Source organism: Ixodes scapularis, unplaced genomic scaffold (genome assembly GCF_016920785.2).
Source record: "Ixodes scapularis isolate PalLabHiFi unplaced genomic scaffold, ASM1692078v2 PGA_scaffold12__126_contigs__length_90152505, whole genome shotgun sequence".
Classification (NCBI taxonomy): domain Eukaryota; kingdom Metazoa; phylum Arthropoda; class Arachnida; order Ixodida; family Ixodidae; genus Ixodes; species Ixodes scapularis.
The window spans coordinates 86510249-86531314 of NW_024609838.1; the positions used below are offsets into that span (position 1 = coordinate 86510249).

General features: G+C 45.6%; 1 pseudogene; it reads left to right on the forward strand.

Moving 5' to 3' along the window:
• Positions 1-16963: 16963 nt before the first annotated feature.
• Positions 16964-20704, forward strand: LOC115324126 (annotated as a pseudogene).
• Positions 20705-21066: the final 362 nt, after the last annotated feature.

Sequence of the window (21066 nt, forward strand, 5' to 3'; positions counted from 1 at the left end):
TTAAATTTACAGAGCTTCCTGAGGGTCGCTCCAAACCAGTCGCTTCACGATCACCATGGAGCATCATCGTACTGAAAGTGTTCCTCGCCAATATAAGTCTTTGGCACTCTGCATGCAGTCAACTTATTATTCATGCCCATCTCCATGGATCGCTTACAATTATATTGTTCTTCTTGCGTATGTCAATACAGTAAACTTATTTTTCAGTGCCTCCAACCACAGACGCAGCATCTGATGGTGGTGCAAAGACGTGTACGCTTGTTTCTCCAGTGTGTGGTTAGCAAAATGTCGGTATACAAGAAACAACTCCATAAAGCTACCCGTCACCAGCGAATCTAGATCCGCTCACCAAGAACGGAGGGGTCAGAAAGAAATCGCTCAGTTCACGGACCAAGATGGCGACCACACGGGGAGCTTGGCGTGACTTTCCCAGGATCCAGTGACTTTAGGACGGACATACGGACACAGCTAGCCCCTAAGGAGCTTCGCCCCTAAGACGGTCTATGAAATCTCCCTGTCAGACTGTCAACGTTTACAGTGTTTGTTTAAAGGGTAGCTCCACTACAATGTACAACCCAAATTAATGATTGACACCACTTCAGGGTGCCAAAATACGATCGGGCCCACAGTATTAAATAAAATAAAGCCGTGTTTCACTCCTCTAAAACTGTTATTAAAAATTCTACCTAAACGTTTTAGCGGTCTTTCAGCGGGTTGACATTTTGGTGAAGCAACGCTGCGTCATGACGTCATCTTGCACAGCTCTTTTACGCCGTGAATTTACAGAGAGTTTACCGCCGTTTTGACTGCTAGGCAGATGATCTGCTTCTTCTGTTTCTGATTATATTGGTTGTGTTTCAACAGCTGCCGTTGGTGGATGCTCCTGAGCAATCGTGGTGACTGGCTGCTCGCTCAGAGGAACTAAGGTCGTTGTGCAATTCCGAGTAGGCTTTCAGTGCTATGAATTGCGCAAACAACCTGCTGGGAAAGCAGCAGGTTGTTTGATTCACTCGTATCTATTGTGAAACACGAACGATATGCACTACCATTGTTCTCTATACCTGGGTCCTGTCTGTGCCACTATGAACGCGCAAAGTGTTCGTGTCATGATTAGCTTAGGATAGCTTGGCACGCAGCGTGCGAAACACGGGTATTCTGGTTACTCGCCGTCGGAACGCTGTCAGGCGCAATCAAATGCACTAGGCCAGTGGTAGCCAAGCTGCGGCTCGCGAGCCGCATGCGGCTCTTTGCCTCTTGAAGTGCGGCTCGCGGCTCCCTCCACTACCCCTCCCACACACACATACATACACACACTCCCCCGCCTCCCTCCGGTCACACGTGCACTTCCCCAAAAAGGGAAGTGGAACGCGTTTTAGATCGAAAGACAAGTTGCGGTTTGGTAGTCTTGTGCTACTGCTACCATACCTACAGTGTACTCAACTGTTAAATATAACGCGAGAGCGGTGGCCGGAGAGACCGCATGCGTCATCTACCTGCCCACTGTGACAGCTTATGCCACTGTTGTTTCCTGGAGTTACACTCCCAGTACCGAAACAATCATCGATGCATGACTCGGCGATAAAAAAGGCTCTCTTTTATTTTGTTTTTTTTTGTTGTTTAAAGAAGGTGACCTTTATCAGAGAACCTGCAAGATCACCAAGATATGGTAGCCCCGCATGGTAAATGTGAAAAAAAAACAGGTGGCAAAAACAACAAGACAAACGAGTAAACATTTAAAGCGTGGGTGATAAAGAAAGAAACGAGGAGGTCATGCGATAATTGTATTGGGGAATGGCGACAATCGCAAGAAGAGCCGCCTTGTTCTCTGCCGCATTATTGACTTAATCGCTAAGCAGCTGTGATATCAGTTTCAGCCACCGCTCCCGCGTTATATCTAACAGCTGACCACACTGCACAGTTGGTCTGCTTTTCACTCTGACAGATTGAAAGCAGTTCGAGTTTCATTTATCGCTCTGGACAAAAGTCCCCCCCCCCCTCCCCCTTTTTCTGCCTTTCCTCTTCCATGCGGCTCTTGCAAGTTTTGTGGCTTTGTTTGCAGCTCTTAGGCTGGGTCAGCCTGGCCACCCCTGCAATAGACCTTTGTCAAAAATTCATCGAGCAATATTGACGCCTTTCTTTGGGAACGAGGCACGTGACTGAAATTGAGTGCTCGTCAGCGCTGGCGCAGCACTCGTTCTCGGTAATAGCGGAGCCGAGTTTACGCCGAACATTGACACAACCGACGTGCCTAATACGTGCTCAGTGCTCATAATAATGGACTCATTAATTGTTACCTGAGCTACCTGATGACGAGCGCTTCTGAAGAAAAAATTGTTCGTTGCGTGTCTTTTTATAGTGTAACCCTCTCACAAGTTTCCAGTGTTGTTCACGCAACGCCCCGGAGAGCACGAACGCAATTTCGTTGCGCCATTCCTCAGGGTAATCACATTTAGTATCATTATACTTTTTATTCAGCGAATTTGTGTTTCATTCGTTCAACTTATTTATCATCCTCTTTATTGTTTCACTCTCCCCACGTGTTTCAGTGTGGCTGTGCACTTAACGTACTTGTCTCTAGTGTCTTCCTCGAAGCCATCTTGGCAGGAAGATGAACGAGAAGTAAATCGGCTTAGAGGAATTTAATCTTGCCCGGACGTTCCTGGAACGGGTAGGACAGATATTGGCCGAGTCGCTCCCGCCTCTTCGTTGTTCAAAGGGTAACCGATCGCGCCCCTAATTAGATGGAGTTGCTCGCGTGACGCGTTGTAGTATCCAGGGTTTCTTGGTTCGATCCCCACCCCTGCCACTTTCGACCTGGGTAAGCATCGCATACGGCCTGGATAAGCATCGTGTGGGGTCGAGTATCGCGACTGCGTGATGAACGTTGAAGAGCTAACAGTGGTACTCCACTGGCGAAATTTCTCATCTACAGAAAGTGAACGATATCGCCATGTTATGGCAGGCTAAATTCCTGCAGTCTAAACGACAAACGACTAATTTGTTTTTGGTCACGTGACTCCCTCTGCTTTCACCCTAACGTTGACGCTGTAGAAATGCCGTGGATTTCTCTCCGTGCCACATGCATCACGTGAAGAAAACGTCAGTTGCAAGGTTTCGAGAGAAATACTATTCGCCTCGAGATCGAACCGTGTCGCCACCGTGCGGCCGAAATTGCAAACGCGCGAAAGCGGGGATACCGCCGTGCGTCGTCTGCTACGGGCGCACGCTCAGAAGCATGGATCTCGACGACGCAAGCCTGTTTCAGGCTGAGCTTGACATTCCTTACTAAATGTTTTATGCTTTTGTTGCCGTTTCTTCTTACTAAAGGTTGTGTCGTATCGTTTCCCATGCGTAGAAATTCAGCAAAGCGATTATTAGGAAGTCGAAAGCTTCCATAATCTTAGTGTGTTGGTTTGTATACAATCGCTGGTCCCACGTATATTTGTTATCTCGCACAAACCGCGGCTTTCATAAATCATTGAATGTTGAGTGGGGCTGTGGTTCGATTAGAAAATTAAGCCGACTGGTCGCTATTTTTTAATAAACTAATCAATCAATAAATCCGTATGCTGATTTTTCGCCGGTCACATTGCGTGAAAGATGTTAAAACTACACATTTTTTACTGGTTTTACTGTGTCATAAATGGAATATTGCATTCCCATTCTAAACTTCATGTTGTGTGTCCTACATAAATATGAACACGGGAAGCCTTTTAGAATGAAGTATTGTTTAAGTTATTATTTAAACAGTATAATCACCCTCGGTGAAATGACAAGCACGCTGAAGTGGTTTACCGTGCAAGCCTGTGTCACAAAAGAAATAGAGACGTCAAGAATATTAAAGCACGCATTTTTTACTTCTTGTTGACTTTCTCCAGCGCAAGACTAAAATTAACCGTCAAAAAAAATTGCAATTGAAGAATTACTTGAATAATCTGAAAGTTAATCGATGAACTGCCCAATCCCGATATACGTTAGGTGAGGGCGGAGGCTGTTCGGAAAGTCTCGTGAAGGTCGCTAGTAAAATAGTATCACTGCGGCCGATGCTGTCTGTGTCGTGGTGCGCGTCGTTTGTTGGGATCGCAGAGTCTACTGTGTTTGAATACAAGATTATTTATCCACAAATTTATAGTATTAGCCTCTTGACATCCGCGGCCCTCACCAAGAAAATTGAAGCGGGTGAACTCACACTACCGAGAAAAGCATTTAATAACAGAAACATTGCTGCGTTGCTCGGTTACACTCGTTTTTTACAGTCACGGCAGATATATTAGAACAGTTTGTTTCACTTGTTTTTGTTATCCTGTCAACCGTGCAATTTGCTGATCTTAACTAGAAGAGACACTCTCTCCTCGTCGCAACGCAGTCGATTTGTTCCGACTCCAAAAAACTTACCCGCACTATGGCACAGTAAGAGGGCAGAGGAACTCAATAGTGTAGTAATTTCCATTACAGCGCTAAGTTATCTTCAATCCAAATATTTATATTACTGAAAAAGCTAGAAGTTGAAATAAAAGCATAGAAGCTGCGATTTCACAGCCCGCAGTACCAGTATTATGTTATCTGGGTTGGAATTTATGGCCTTTTCTTTTAATTCCCGCGTTGATGAACCGATACATCCATTTTAAAATAAACAAATATTTAACATAAATATTCCAGTTCAGCCGGAAACAGGCATCAGTCGTGGTGATCCATGCTTTCCAACGTCTGCATTGTGAGAATCGGCCCGCCATCACCGTGAAAGGACGCGGGAACAGGCTCTTTTCTTTGCGTGTGTGCGTTTGCACGTGTGCCCCGGTGTGTGGGTGAACTGGCGACTCTCGTGCGAGCTGGGGCAGGGGACATTTTTGAGAAGGGAAGACGACGAGGAGAGCGCGTGGTGGGACCTTTAAGAAGGATTCGCAAATTAAGCGCGAAACACATGTACGACGAAACCGTCCGATCCGACGTCCGACCACGCAATACGACGGTCGGAGGCGAGGGTTTTCAACGCTCTCCGATGCTACGAAAACCCTCTCCCCCAAGGTCATTCCGGCAGTCCGCACGTCGGATCGGACGGTTTCGTCGTACATGTGTTTCGCGCTTTAGCTTCACTTGTAAATAGACGTGTTTTTTTTTCTTCCCCCTACCCGCGGAGTCCTGTCTGGTTTATTCTTCCGTCATCGACCATCAGCTGCCTCCGTCGTCGGGTCCCGGCGCAATCTCGAAGAAAGAACATCTTTACTTGCATAGAGCAGACGACGCTCCCACAGACGCGATTATATAAATTTAGGCCGCACGCTGGCAAGACTATTCGATCTTCACTGAACCACCGAACAGTACCGCATCCTCTACCGCTAGAATAGTTTTCTCACCGATAGTATGTGACAAACTAAACGCAAGAATCTACGCCGTCTCGCGCGCGAACGTGGAAAGCCTATGGGGCGGCCGTTCTGCTATCCCCGCTTTGATGATGATGATAGCGCGACCGTAGCGCCACCTCTAGGTCGATCTCGAGGCCAATTGGTCCAAGCTCCCCAAGACCGTTCAACTCTACACATGGTCGTGCCACAACTGCCAGCGACAGAAGAAACCGCCTACGAAGCCCGCAGGCCTTCTGGAGCCGGTTGCGCCCCTGACTCGACCGTTTCATAAAATTGAAATAGATTTACTTGGACCTTTCCTGCCGTCCACGCCGGAAAACAGTTGGATAGTCGTGGCAAATGATTATCACACCCGGTACGCGAGACAAACGCACTCCAGTTGGGAACCGATCTGGAAGTAGCCAAGGTATTCGACGAGTCCATCGTCGTCAGGCACGGCGTTCCCCAAGTGCTGATTTTGGATCGAGGCTCATCGTTCATGGCGTAACTAACACAAGAGATCCTCCGCCTGAGCCACACCCCTCGTCTCTTCTGTAGGGGCTGGATGGCGCATTCACGAAACAGGTGTAAAGCCACCGGAAGTAAGCTGCTTGTCCCGGAAATGAGCGCTTGGCAGGTTTTGTAACCCTTCCAACTGCTGGTTCGAAAAGAGGCGATGGCTCTGGAATTTGGCTGGTCACCTCAAAAGAGGCTGCTTGAAGTGCAGGAAGAGCGCATGCAAACCCGAGAAGTATCATGAGAATCCATTCACTGTAAACATTTTGAGATCCTAGTTTATCAAGTGCGCAATGTGTCAAGCTTAAATGCCTCACTTTCGGGATTTAATGCGGAGCATGATTTGAAAACCCACTCAAAGACATCGGAAAGTATGGACCAAAACATCGACCCAATGCAATAGGAAGCACAGCAGACGCCCCACTTCCGCGACAAGCATCAAACGTACGGTGGCTTCACTTGCGCCGTGCTCGGAGAGCCGCTATGCGCCTTGCAACCCCTTATAATAGAGATCAGTGATCCACTACGGCCACCGTGGAACTACGACATGCCACCCGCAGACCGACGGGCTAAAGGAGAGATTAAACAAAGACCGTACATGCTTTGACGTCGACGGAAAGACGACTGGCTCAAGTAGCCATGCGGTCCCTTTTTTAAGCGTACGCGTGGGTATCGAGAAGTTTCCTAGCTCTAACAAACAGTAAGATTCTCGAGTCATCTGGAACCTTCCAGTCATGTGAACAAAAGAAAGATAAAAAGCAGAAGCGCTGGCGGGGATCAAACCCCAGACAGCGACGTGGGAGGCAAGAACGCCTCTGACTCGGCTATTTGCACGCAGCAATAGGGAAACACATGAACGTGAGCCCACAGCTGACATCTCCACTCATGATTTTTGATTTAGCAACATATTTGTGAAAAAAAAAATGGTTCCCTAGTTGTTTTCATTCAGTGCACAAAAAACAGTATTCAGTGCACATAGACATCCTTATATCAACATTGCTTTGTCGGGGGCTGCCACAAATAATATGTTTATCTTTACATTTAATTTGGAATGTTGCTGCACTAATTGGTCCGCAACAACAATTGTCACCATGGTGCACCATTTGGTTTACACCATATCTGTGTGTTACTCATAAAGTGTACAGTTTACCATAGGACACATTTCTGCCATGATGGTTTTTAGTTCCTGCCATGATGGAAGGGTGGTTATCCATGCCCCTTTTTTAAATTATTTCTGTTCCTTTGAGTGTTAATTTTTGTTTAAAAATGTATTTACCTAACAGTTTCCATGCCCCCCTAACCCATTGTGTAATGCCCGTAAGGGCCCTCAAGATTTAGTACATGATGATGATGATCACAGTAGCCTTCAGGGCGTTTAACTCCATTCAATTTCGTCATAATACCAAGTCAACATTTGCCGCCGCGTAGATCGGCGAATTTGTTCCCCCGCAATTATGTACCGACTACCGCTACGTGGCCGCGAAAAATGGGCGACAGATGGGATGCCGTTGGCTCACAAGCTACAAGCAGGATCTGACTGCAAGTATAACCGGGGGCCTGGTAAGGTTCACTCTGTCCGGGAGGTGAGCACTTAGCAATCCGTCTCGACGCGAAAGTGGTTTCCTTATCCCGAAGAATTGCGACCCTGAAACAAGCGAATGATAATAATTTTTTCAATACAGTCATGTCTTCATGTCTTGTTAATAAGGACGCGATTAATATGTATCTTACGATATATGGACACCATTTTCGGAACTAACTAGAAAAATGCATGCATTTTTGTCTCTTTACTGTGGACAACTTAAAGTAAAGACGAATTTTAGGGGGAACGAAAGTGTCCGTATTAACGAGACATCACTGTACCCTAGTCAAATTAAAGTCCCTGCATGCTAAATGTAGAGTCAATCATTGTTATCAAAAAACACCCTCTTTCTCCACAAAATCGTTCTTCTTCACTTAAAAATACTTCTCTCCACCACCTCCGATTGTCCGACCGCACGTCCAGTTATGGTTCATCCCTTCCGTTCGCCATTTCGTCCACTCCGCCACGCGACCACGCTTGCTCACCTACAGCGTCACCGGACGCCTGTGAACGCTTTGAATTAAACTAAACGTTGGTCACGCATCTCGTTCATTGTTTTTTTTTTTTTTTTTTTCAATCGCGATTTTGAAGTGTTTTCATGACATGCTGTGTAATAGGGTGTTCAAGCGCATTGCGATTTGGATGTCGCGCATCAAAATAAAGAATTTTACGTGCAGACTACCAACCTGATTTTACGAGATAAGTTATTTCTCCAAAGAGAGCTTTTTGTTATCTTATAAACCACAACCGGGCTAGGTGCGAGCTAGCCCGCGATCTTTGCATTGAAACTTGATTGTAGGGTGCCAGCGTTCGTGTCATTCGGTGGAAACACGTGTCAAAGCTGCGATCTTGTGCTTTGCCCGATGAAAAGTACATGCCACTGTTCCGTAAGCTGAGATCAGGCACGTGGCCAGGGGGAGGGGGGGGGGGGGGGGAGGCATGGGGCCCGCCCCTCCCCCTCCCCCCCCCCGAAATCTTCTATTTTGCTGGGACCTCCTCTCCTCCCTCTCCCTCTTAAAGCACTTTGTCATGGGCGGGCCTCCCCATCCCCCTCCGAAACAAAATCCTGGCTACATGCCTGGCTCAGATGTTCGATTATCGAGACATCTTCAAACAGCAAAACGTTTTGCACATGAGGTGTTAGAAATAACATCATGTGTCGTACGTGCCTTCCTTTGGTCCTTTTTGTTTGTGCGTTGTTGTACTACATTATTATAGTACAAAGGTACAAATATATGTATTCGCTGGCGGCCATAGCTGTGTGCGCGGCTGCTTAGCCCGTGCAGACGGCGAGCTTACGCAGTTCTTTTGCAACGTGCATTCCGCACAATTAAGAATACCTGTCCTTGCAGGCTAATAATGTGAGCTCGTTCTGAGCATGCGATCTAAACATGGCCCTCAAAAATTGCGTACAGTCAATAAACACCATAGCATTATGCTAAAATCCCTTCGCAGCCTGCTTTCTTCGTTGGCAGTGCGAGATCGCGACTTCGCAGACTCCTTAGCTCGCGCAGAGGGTGCGTTCCAAAAGAAGAACGCGCACTGTTTTGCGCCCTCGGCCGATGCAGCGAGCTATTCCCGAATCACTCTATCCCAACCTATCCAGCCATACTTTACGTCGGCCTACAGAAATCGCATGGCCAAACCTAAATGTCACATGCTTTCAGTGCTAGAGTGTCTCCGATGGTTTGTAGCGTCCGCTTGATAGACCTCGGCTATTGGCTGGCCCATCTTCTTTTATATGTTCGCAAATTTCACGGACTACTGCATCTTTTGCACGATCACGTAGACTATACCAGCGTGCTTCAATACGCTACTGGTCATTAAAATTCAGACAAAGTTTAGTACAGGGTTAGAAAGCTCCGCTAGATGTGCCACTGTTCTGGAGAGACATTTCTGTTTCGCAACTGCACCCTGAGTGAGTCACCTCAAACTGCCGATTCGAATTATTTTTCGAAAAGCAATTTCCAGTACACCGACATTTCGTTACACCCGAAATTGATCAGTATGCAAGGGCTGGTCGTTGTTGATTGAGTTGTAACAACATAATTCATAAAAAAGCTTCTATCGTCTCCTTTTGAAAGCGAAATAGACCCACCCAATGGAGCGTTCGCGTTCGCGTTCGCAGTGTCTCTGGTCTACTGCATGGCGCTACTCAAGGCGCTGTTTTTTTACGATTAGGGGCCTTTGAGACGTAATTTTAAGAAAAAATTAGTAATAAAAAAGTATAAATTATGGAGATTGTTGCAGATATTTGAGTGAGCAGTTGACTCAGCAATGAAGGTCGAAGACGCAATGACGTGCAATACAGATTTATTGGTGGCTTAGTCAGGGGGGGAGGTGGGGGGGGGGGGGGTGGACGATGAATAGATGGATAGATCTTAAAGGCTATACCATTTGTAACGGGCGGTAGTTTTTGCCACTTAGCCTAAATCTAAAAAAACAAACATAGGAGTCTTCCCGCCCTTCTAAGCCCATTTTTTCCGTCTACCTATCACGAGGCAGTGTGGGATATCACAAGGATATCCTTTGGTTGACTTGGCAAAAAAACAAAAGACGTCACCCGGCGCTCCTTGCCCCCGGTGAAGTAGTCGCCAATATTCCTCTAGTCAAACCTTGTCGGCGTTCTCCCAGCACTGAACCCACTGGGGGACCGAGTTGAAACTTGGGGCCTGAGCAACGCTGGAGGGAGTCCCAATTTGTTTTCTGTCTTACCTGTTCCCAGCTGTGCTAGGTTAGTTGTGCATCAATAAATGTTCACTTGATAATTTCCATACCTTCTAATCGTCTGTTTTTAACTGTAATCCTTTATCTTCCGTCCTTCCGTCGTTGCTAGCGAAACCCAGGCCCCGACTAAATGTGTAACCCCTTTCAAAGAGGTGCAGGGCGAAGCCCCGGGCATTTGAAAACCAAGTGCTCTAAGGTCTCTTTCTCAATATTGCAGGCAGCACATAATGTGTATGTCTCCTGAAATTTCGCCCTCTACGTCTTCGTCCTCAAAACTCCCGTTTTCGCCTTCCACAGTACAGAACTTCCCTGTGAATTGTCAAAAACATTGTCCTTTCTTAAGTCCTGCTTTTTTTACCTGTATATTTTTAGGGGTAATTGTTTAGCATTTTTACCTCCCTCATTTTTTTTCCTCTTTTACTCCCTTTTCCACTAAAGTAGTCTGCTCAGCCCCCTCACTACTGTGCATATATTTAAATGTAAGCATTTGGGTTCGGTTTGTCCATTTTGTGTTTAAACGTTTCATGTATAAATACTTAAATACATTCCGTGCCCACCGCATATCAATTATTTCAGTCAAACTTTGTTCAAATTTACAAAATACGACCAGCCCATGTCCCCTTTTTTCTTTCCATGTGCTTCTAGTCCCAATCTGCTTACGTTTCTTTGTCGCATTCCTAATCCTGATTGAACCTCTGATTTCATGCACAGTACCCTATTGCCAATAGACAGTCCTTGTACCATCACTTCTTTCCGTATACCTCCGACCACTTCATATCTATTACAGTTGCATAGTGCTTTGAGCTTCATAATATGTTTTTTTTTTAAATTTTATTATTATATTATTATCATGTTCCTTGAGATACTTCTTTCTCTCATGTAGCCAGGCTCACAGATATTCGGAATTTCCTACAAGATCTATTACAATATCTTGCGTCCTCAGGGGTTCTCTCTTTTTGATGTTAAACACAATTACTCCAGACTTGTCACTACTAAAACTCATGCTAAGATGTCTCCTTTCTCTCCACATATTACAGCTAGTTACTGTAGAATATTCCGGTTATCTGCCATAAGTACTATGTCGTCCGTTTTGGAATCACCTGTACTACACTTCTCCCGTCTCCTATATTGCTCACCTCAAAATCTCACTTGCTCTGCTTTAATTTTTTTTTTTTTATTTCACTGAGGTATTTCACGAAGAGCAGAAGTGACAGTAGAGAGCTCTCCCTGAGCCCTCTTTTTGTTGCTGCGGGTTGTGGGGTTTCTGCTTCCAACATTAAACTACCATATTTTCTGTGTACACCTGCTGAAGAAACCTAACCAAATTTGCATCAGTCATACTCCTTCAGCAGATCTCAATTTTTTTCCAGGCACGCATTATCGTACGCTCCCTTGAGGTACAAAAAAGCTAGTCATAAAGGCGTTTGGCTCTTCATTGCTACTACTACACATTGTGTTGCCACGAATAAGTTATCTTCCAATCTCGTGTCTCTTCGAAATCAGTTTCGAATCTCACCCAGTATGTGCTTATATTCTTATCATTCCCCCATTCTCCGCTTTACTAGCTGCATAGCTAATCGATATATAACTAACGTAACCTTTATTGAACAATATGCCTTAAAGTTGTCTTTGTTTCCCCCTTTGCTTTTATATATTAGTACTTTTGTTCTTGGCTTCATATCATCGGGGACCTCTGAGTAACTTCACTTTGCTCGTTTTTCCTTGTGTCTTAATAAGTCCCACGGCTATGTCGTCTGGGTCCGTCGCTGTGCTTGCAGGAACCTCACTTTCTGCCTTATACAATTCTCTTGTGGTCGTTTGTTACATAAATCTGTTCCTCCACTACACTGCTGTTGTCAGTGCTATCTACTGTCCCCCTCTGCTCAAGCTGGGAGAAATCCTCTTCGATTGTCCGCCTAATATATTCCCATGCCTCTTCCCCCTCTACTCTTCTCCCCTCCTGTGTAGTCAGTATGTGCTTTGAAACCCTCTCTCTTTCTCCCCTGCTATGTAATGTGCTCCCGAAATGTTTTTTGCGCATGCTTTCATTTTTGTATTTATTTCCATCATCCACTGCAGTCCTGCACTTTTAAGTTTGGTCTGTATTAAAGCTGGTACTTCCATTTTCCGCTTTTTGAAAGTTCTCCCATTTTGATGCTACTTCAGCTGGCAAGGCTCCCATTTTCTTTTTACACTTCTGTTTCCTATATTCCTCTTGGTGCCGCATTATGGTTGCTTCGACCTCCTTGTCCACCAGCTTTTTGGTTTGTGACTTTTTTTTTCCTCTTTGTTTAATTCGATGTTTCTGTAATTTTCTTTGAGGATTCATATTAAATCCTCATACGTCCATTCCCTTTCTGCTTGTTTCGATACTATTTTCTCAATATTTTCAGACACTTTTTTGTATTTGAGCTTCACTTTGTTTATTTATTTCATTTCAATACCTTCAAAGCCGCACGGCATTAGAGAAGGGAGCGGGGAAAAAACAAAAATACAAAAATAGAATTTAACTCATATTAGTTAACATAATAGTTTTCAATGGCAGACTTGAATGCAGGAGCGTCTGTGATTGTGGCGATGGAGATGGGCAGGTGGTTCGAGTCATTAGTAGTCCTTGGGATGAAAGAATCAAAAAAGAGCTTCGTGCAACTGAAAGGAACGTTGACTTTATGGTGATGATCATTTCGATGGGATACATACGATGGTTCAAAAAAAAGTTCTTCACTTAGATGCTGGTTGCGTTGATAAATTTTGTGAAATAAGGACAAACGAGATAATTTTCTACACAATGAAAGATTCGGAAGATGTAAAGTTAGTTTCATGGATGATACACTGGGAAAACGTGAGAAATTAAACAAGATAAAACGTGCGCCACGATTTTGTATTGATTCAATTTGATTGATTAGAAATTCATGGCCTGGGTCCCACACCGAACTCGCGTACTCAAGCTTGGATCTAACGAGGGTCTTGTACAGTAGTAGTTTTAATGATGAAGAAGCCCTTGAGAAGTTGCGGCGTAAGTAACCTTGCCTGCGATTAGCGTTGTTAGCAATAAAATTAATGTGAGTTTGCCAGGATAGGTCAGATGTTATTTGGACACCTAGGTACTTGTACGATGTCACCTGTTCAAGAACAGAACCAATGTTTTATTGAGGAAAGTTAGTACAGGCAGCTTTCCGTGAAATTCTCATTACTTTACATTTACTGGCATTAAGGTGCATTTTCCAGACGTCACACCAGTTAATAATGGAATTAAGGTGAGTCTGAAGAAAAGACGTATCAGTATCAGAATAGATTACACGATAAATGACACAATTATCTGCAAAAAACATTATGAATGACTGGACATTGTTAACGAGGTCATTTATGTATATGAGGAAAAGAAGGGGACTGAGGACGGAACCTTGCGGCACACCCGAACTAAAAGGGGCAGGGAAGAGAGTCTGAGTCGTTTGCAGTTACAAACTGTGTTCTGTTAGATAGAAAAGTTTCGATCCATGCAAGAATGCTAGATTCAACGTTTAGTTTTTTTTTTTTTTTTTTTTTTTTTTTTTTTTTTAAGCAGAGCAGTTGGTGAGGCACTAAATCAAAGGCAATCGAAAAATCAGAAAATATGCAGTCGATTGAGAGATTAGTGTCAAGCGCAGTGAAAACATCGTTCTTAAAACAAACCAGCGTCGTTTCACATGAGAATAATTTACGAAAACCATGCAGACGATATGTGAAAAATTATTTGGATTAAAGAATGTTAACTAGGTTAGAGTAGATGATAACTCCAACATTTTACATGCGACACTAGTTAAATATATAGGCTTGTAATTAAGAGGAGAGTGAGCATCACCTGATTTAAGCAACGGTACCACCTTACCCACCTTCCAATCGCTGGACAACAAACGAAGATCTAGGGAATGTGAGAAAAGTTTAGATAGTATTACAGAAGAGAGCATTTCAGTGTTCTTTAGAAATTTAGAATTTCGGCTTGCCCGCTCGTTCCTGAGCGTGTTGTGGTTTTGATGCGCCAAATTTAATTTTAATTCTTTGGTGGCCACTCCCTAAGATTTTGTGCCTTCCTAATTTTTCGCTCATACTTCCTAGCCTGCCATACAGTTTGTGGAACAGCAGGCAGTAGTCTATTATTAAATGTGAGTTGTTTCGTTCCCACGGTATTTTGCGGTCTCATTTTACTAATGCATTAACTAACACTAGGTCCAGGGCATCACAGAAATCTTTTGGCGAATTTCCGGTTGTGTCTGTAAATTCGTCAAACTATTAAAGGTGAACAATCTTGTCTCCTATGATAATTACTTCTTCATTAAGGCTAATTTTTCTGATGTCCCTCTATATACATGTAAAGTGATCTGCATTTTGCTCCCTCGATACATTTCCTGCTTTCGGGTAAGCAAACCCCATAATAGTGCACAGACCTGTTAGCCCATCATTCAGCCGTAAGTGTTTTCTGTAGCTTTCCTTCTCTCTTTTCCAGTCTTGACCTCTAACTAATATGCCTAGACCTCTGCACTGACTTTCACCTCCCCTCCGCTTGCATCCTATCCAGGAGTAGCCTGGAATGTATGGTGGTTCCTCTTCATCTCTAAACTGAGTTTCGGCCTCCCCATGCACCATCACATTTTCAGCCTCTAATTGTTCACCAATCCCCTCCCGCTTTGTTCTGTTTCTACCTCCGTTCATGTTTATGTTACATATATTGCGCCGATGTTCAGTCTCTTGTTTCTAAGGGGTTCCCCTGCTGTCTTTGCAGTACTAACACTAAGCAGCTCAGCCCGACTATGGTACTGGTACATATGGTACTGATACATCTACACCGGCTCCGTCCGGGCTTTGTAAGTCCTTAGAAAAATCTACGATATGACGCCCAATCCTATCCTCTATCGTGCTACCTGTCCACCACACTGTTCGCTTTCAATACGCCGTACTGAGGTCGTTGGCCCATCCCCCTAATCATCCTGCTAGCTTTTTTCACACTTCCTGGTTGACAGACTCTCAGCAGTTCTAGCTGGATTGGCGGCTCATAGCCCTTTTGTCGACGCCAGCGCCGCACGTGATCGAGTACGAAGCGCTCCCATAACGTTACGTAGAAGTTTCATGACCTGTAGCGCATTGAAGGACTCTTACTATACTCAAGGCTCAGTTGTGGTGAAACAGCCGACCATTGCTCTATTTAATTATAAGTGCGAGCGGGGGCCAAAACACACGCGCAGTATTTTTATTGCATCTACTGACGTCTTACCGGCTGCCATTAGGACGGCCTTGCAGCTGAGCACGTATCTTTTGCAGCGTTACCACATATTCGTTTTGCAAGAATACGTTGGAATGACCGACAGTATGACGTTACTTGCAAGACATGTATAGTGCCAACTTGGCCGACATGGCATACTCTTGCATTTTCTGGTTCCGACGCCGTAGAATCAAAGAAATGAGAATAAAATGGGCTGATTCACGGTGTTCACGAGAGTGTTATCAACGCTTGTCATAATTCACTCAACGAATGCCAAACACAATATGGCGCTTCGACACACATGGATGAGGGACGAAATGGACCTTTGCGAAATATAGGGCTTCTGGCCGGTAACGTTTTCAGCGTTCGAGCGTATGACACGTGATCTTACCGCTTTGTGTAGTGAGAACCGTGCGCGTGCTGGGATATGGAGATTGCACGCAGGTGTGTGAATTTGTAAACAAGCAACTTGTGTATTAGCCCCGAGAACTTTGGGTGGCGCCCTCTCACGGCCAGTTGAAGCGACGTCACGCCGAGGAGCCAATTTTCCCCGGCTCGGCGTGTGCACGTCGTACGCGGCGGGCTGCTTCGGTAATCGGTGCGGTAGGTCATTTCTCGTCTGTTTATTCTACGATGGATTTGTTTTTATTCGTGTTTTCGCGAGGCGGACGACTTTTGTGAAAACTTGGAGCACGAATCGGGTCCGGATTTGTTTCGTACTCACTCATGAACGACGGACGCACCAGAGATCGAGTTACGGGTAAGCAAGCTCGTTCTTTGTTTCCAGCTCTCCGCTGCGCGAGGAACGCGCCCACCGAATGAAAATACTTGGCGTAGGAACGATGTAGCGTTCGTGGGCTGAGCGACCTCGGTAAGCGGTGCGTTAATCATTCTCCTTTGCAGTTGCGCTTCCGGTGAGTAGCATTAATCGGTATCTGGACAAGGCCTGCGAGACAAGTAGGTGCCTCATCGAGGCCTAGGATGTGTACTACGCTTACCACGTCGTTGAGTGCGCCGTTGAAACGGCCCACGGTGACAGCTACACATTTCTGGTGTTTGTTTTACAAACATCCGCAATCTCTGGCGCCCCGCACGAGGTGAAAGTCGCCGTCTGCAGGTCGGAGCCAAACCATTCGCTCGATTTTTACAGTGATCTGAAATAACATAACTCCGTTTCCATAAAAGCAACCCGTGTAGTCCTTCATATTCATGTGCCTTTAATTTTCGTGAATTTAGCGATCTCAAAAATTTTCAAAAATTCAAATATCACAAGTATGATTTCTGTCTGCTAGAGGCCAGAATATTGTCACAATTCAGTATCCGACCCCTGTACCCTTCTCGCCAGAAATTGTGGCTAAGGAAATAAAGGTTTTAACGGGATCTGAATAAGCATGGCATTTTGCTAGTCTTGGCTGCTTGACATATCGGGACATATTCTTCGATCTAAATATTAAATTTAAGGCAAAACTTTTCGAAGAGCTAGCTCTTTCGCGCAAGGGTGATTAATTTAGTTGAGCGGCTAACGCATCTGGATTATTTGTGCTAGTATTTTATAAAAAAATGCTTTACGTTTATGCGCCCGAACATAAGTGCCATGTTTACATCATGCTAATTGCGACAGGCTTACCTCTTTTGCGGTTGTGGTGAAATATTTTCCAAATACACCCTTTGCATCTCCCAAAGCCATCGGTTTTGTTGCGTCTTCTCTTATTGCAGAAACTACAACTGCAAGCACACTGTGGCTATTTTACTTCACATCAACTCTGCGAGAACGTTCGAACAGCTATCGCCAACCGACCAGCCTCAGAAGTGGGGCAAAGTGCAAAAGGAGCGCGTCATGGAGAAATATGAGCCAAGAATGATGGGTGCCCTACCTTCCGCAAAGGAAGTAAGCTAATCAGGACAAACTAAAACCCTGATGCCGGGGAAACAAAGGACAACAGTGACGGTTTCTCTCCATGTTGTGTCGTGCTTCATATTCAACCACCAACAGCTTGTTTCCGCCCTAGCTATCTGTTCATATGTTTACAAGTCTTGACCGAAACATAGTGACGACATCAGCACAACATTTTCGCCAGCAATCTGTCAACTTGTAAGCCGTTGGCTCTCTTGCTCAAGAGTCGTGTCACATTGGATAAATGACAGCTTGACATGGATGACAACAGTACTGTCCTCTGGGCGAGTTTTCGGTAACCAAAAGGGCAGCAACTTGTGTCGCCTAAGTCCGTGGCTGTACAAATTATGGGGCAACGAGAAAACAGATGGCTTTATCTGCGTATGAAGAGCGATCTTAAGAAACAACGGACAAAAAATTATGCTGATATTTCTAAGCATTAAGCACTACTGGAAGCCATATTGTCAGGCACATAGCCAGGGTTTTGTTTTAGACGAGGGGAGGGGGCACTTATGACAAAATGTCATATAGCAGACGGGAGAGGAGGCCCAGCAAAGCTGGAGACAGCAGGGTGTGGGGGTGTGGGGGGGTGTGGGGGGGGAAGGGGGGGTCGCCTGGCACCCCCTACTCCCACCCGCCCCCTTCCTCGGGCAACGTGCCTACATATCGTAGTAGTTTTTTGCCCTTTGCACTTTGTGGAAGTCTATTTTCAGCAGTGCCACACAACACACAAAAGAAAGTAAACATAAAAAAATGGTAGAGTGTTCGCTGCACTGTCAGCACCGCTCGACAAGGTGCTCGCTGAGTGTCAGAGGGCAAGTTGGCAAAAATGGTTGCCGGGCGACAGTAACATGTTTTTGGACCGTTGCTGCAATGCGCTAGGGTCCCTGAAAATATGTTTCTCTCTGTTGATGGGCCAAGTTATCCGACTGTTTCTTCAATATGACAGGTCCTTAACATGTCAATATTTCATGTTGGCTATCGCATTTATGTAACAGTTCTGGTCCAGAAAGAATACTTAAGTACCGCACCCTCTATGCTGAACGTTCATTGGAGCGCTCGTCTCGCATTGTTTAGAAATGAACCCAGGCAGACACCATGGGCGTCTGCATGGCAAGTATCTGCATCTTGATCCCTGACATCGCTTTGTGAATTTTTCCCAGGTAAAGACCAGAAAGACTCCTCGACTCCAGGGACACGTCCTCGAAAGGCTTCTGAAGGATATAGGATATCGGTCAGCTGCGAAAATGCATTTGGAAGCTGGAGTGGAAGCAGGTAGGCGCGCACAGTTAAATTAATTCGAGCCGAGCATGTGTGCTAATCTGTGGAAGAGAATCCGAGTAAGATCGATGGAGCTACCCGAGCGGCGTTGAACGTATCGCGGAAGTTATGTTTTAGACTCGTTGACACCAAGAAGTAATGGTTGTTATAATATAACTAAATGCAAAGGTGCCAGCGAGCTGGACTAGAAGGACGAAAATAATCCCTGGAGAAGGGGAGCAAGAGGGATAAAGGACAAACAAAAATCCTTTTTCGAAGGCCGCTTTCTCGCCGGTGAAAAAGCGGTGAATCTCCGACAGACGTAGGAAAGTTAAAGCAGCCATCCCTTTGGCTACCAGACGTAAAGCAGACGACGTTAACTGCGCCAACCACGCCAACCCGCCGACGCCGTTAAAGAGCGAGGAGTCTCGCCGCACACGAAAGGAGGGAAAAAGTATTTGGGAGGGAACTTGCGGACACTAACCACCCTCACTCTCGGCTTTTAGCAAACAAACCTCGGCGCCTCGGGACACCTCGCCAGTGAGTCCTTTGACTTCTCTCCTTGATGCCCGTCTGCTAGCTGTTAGACAAAAACAACGTACCGCTCGAGTTCAATCGTCTGCCCTCTCTGAAAGGCGAAGTCGAGCTCGCTCGTAAAGACTTGCACTTCCGAAAGTAGCAGGAAAGGTAAGACAGACGCAGATGACGTTGCAAAGGAGCAGACGACGTTCAGTAGGGGGTCGCGATCAGCCAATCAGGGCTCGGCGTTCTGACGTCACCGCTACCCCCTGCGCAAGAAGCAGACGAACTTGCCCTCCGCATAGAAATAAATCACTCTGCGGTGACATCTTATGATGCAAAAACTGAGGTAGACAGACAAGATGACAGCAAGCTCGCAGTGCAGTGCAGTAGAATGTTGTTTGGTGAAGGAAATGAAGTTACGAAAGCTGGATGTCGGGCCACAGCGTGCTACCTGATAATTGCTGTTGCCAGAATGCGACAGGGATGCTAAAATAATGTCTCACCTATGCTTGCGAACAAAGTTAAGCAGTTGCTTTAACGGTTAGACCTAACCTTCAGTAGATTGGCGGCTATCTCTTCGGGGTTTACGAGTCTTTGTGATCTTGTTTCATGCTCTGCACTTAGTGAACCATTGTTAACTCATATGCTTAGCCACAAGCAGGCTCCAATCATTCGGAATGTTCCGGTAGGCTCACTTAGCTCGGCAACATTATGACTAGAGCCGAGAAGAAACTTTATTTTCCAAGGTTTGCTATCGGTTGCACACATTTCGGTTTTGAAAAGCATGCATTTTGGTTGTGGGTACATTTTGGGTAGAGTGAGTAATTGGGGCTACGTTTCATAGATAGTACTACTGTATTTCATTTCAGCCATGGAAGTTACCATGGACCTCGACACCACCTCAGAGCCTGGACCCAGATATTTAACCCTGATGGGCTCTTTGGATGAATTGAGCAAACTTGCTGGGAGCAGCGGCAAACGGCTGCAACTACAGGACGTCCTCCAGCACCTACACGAGAGCAAGAGTGCCAAGGACGTCAAAGAAATTGAGTTGTCGACACGGGAGCAAAAAAATCCAATCTCTGGATGCGCCACAGGGTGGGCATGGTTACCGCATATATTGCGTACAGTGTGTATACGAGGGTGAAAACATTGAGAACGAAGATGGGCCCTCATGACGTGAGGCCCCTATAGAAGAAGATTATGCGGTAAACAAATGTTCGTACGCCTTCAATGCGTCGTGGCAGTGAAACGGAAGGCACTGCAAAAGAGTGCTACAAAACCAAGTATGCACGGCATGGGAATTTAGTGGTGAGAGAGTGTGGCGTGCATGTTATGGAGGGACGACCCTACAGCGGTGCCAGCCCAGATGGTCTGGTGGAGTGCGAGTGCTGCCCAAAGCGCGTCCTTGAGGTTAAATGCCCTGAAACCATGAAGAAGTTCCTGCAGGAAAATATGGAAAAAAAACCAGACAGTGTTCCAGGTCAGACTCTGAAGCCCACGAAGACCTTTTTCTGCCGGGTGCAAATGCAGATGGGTCTCACAGGGGGAGGCACGGTGACTTGCTTGTCTACGTTAGCGAGCACGACAATCTCTGCATTTGCTCCCACATGTTGTCTGTTTAGACTGAATCAAGTTTGTCCTGTCTGGAAATTCTTTACACTTGATGTGCTTAAAGGGATACTGGATTAAAATGTGGACATCGTAAAGCAAGGCAGGTGTAGTAGGCGGGATGGTACCATCCCCATAACATCGCTCATACCGCGATATCTCCCATGGATGGCCACATTTTTGAAAAAGAAGGAAGCGACTGAATGAGGCAGAGGAGGTCTGTCACATCCCGATTCTCAAACCTTCTCTCCGCTTCGTCTCCTCAATGCAGTGAACAGAAGCGAGGAGGATAGAAAAAAGGCTGGTTCCTCTCATTCTGAATTTTTCCCGGAGAATAGCTACGCCATGTTTTCCGCTCAATCGCGCCCCTTTTCGT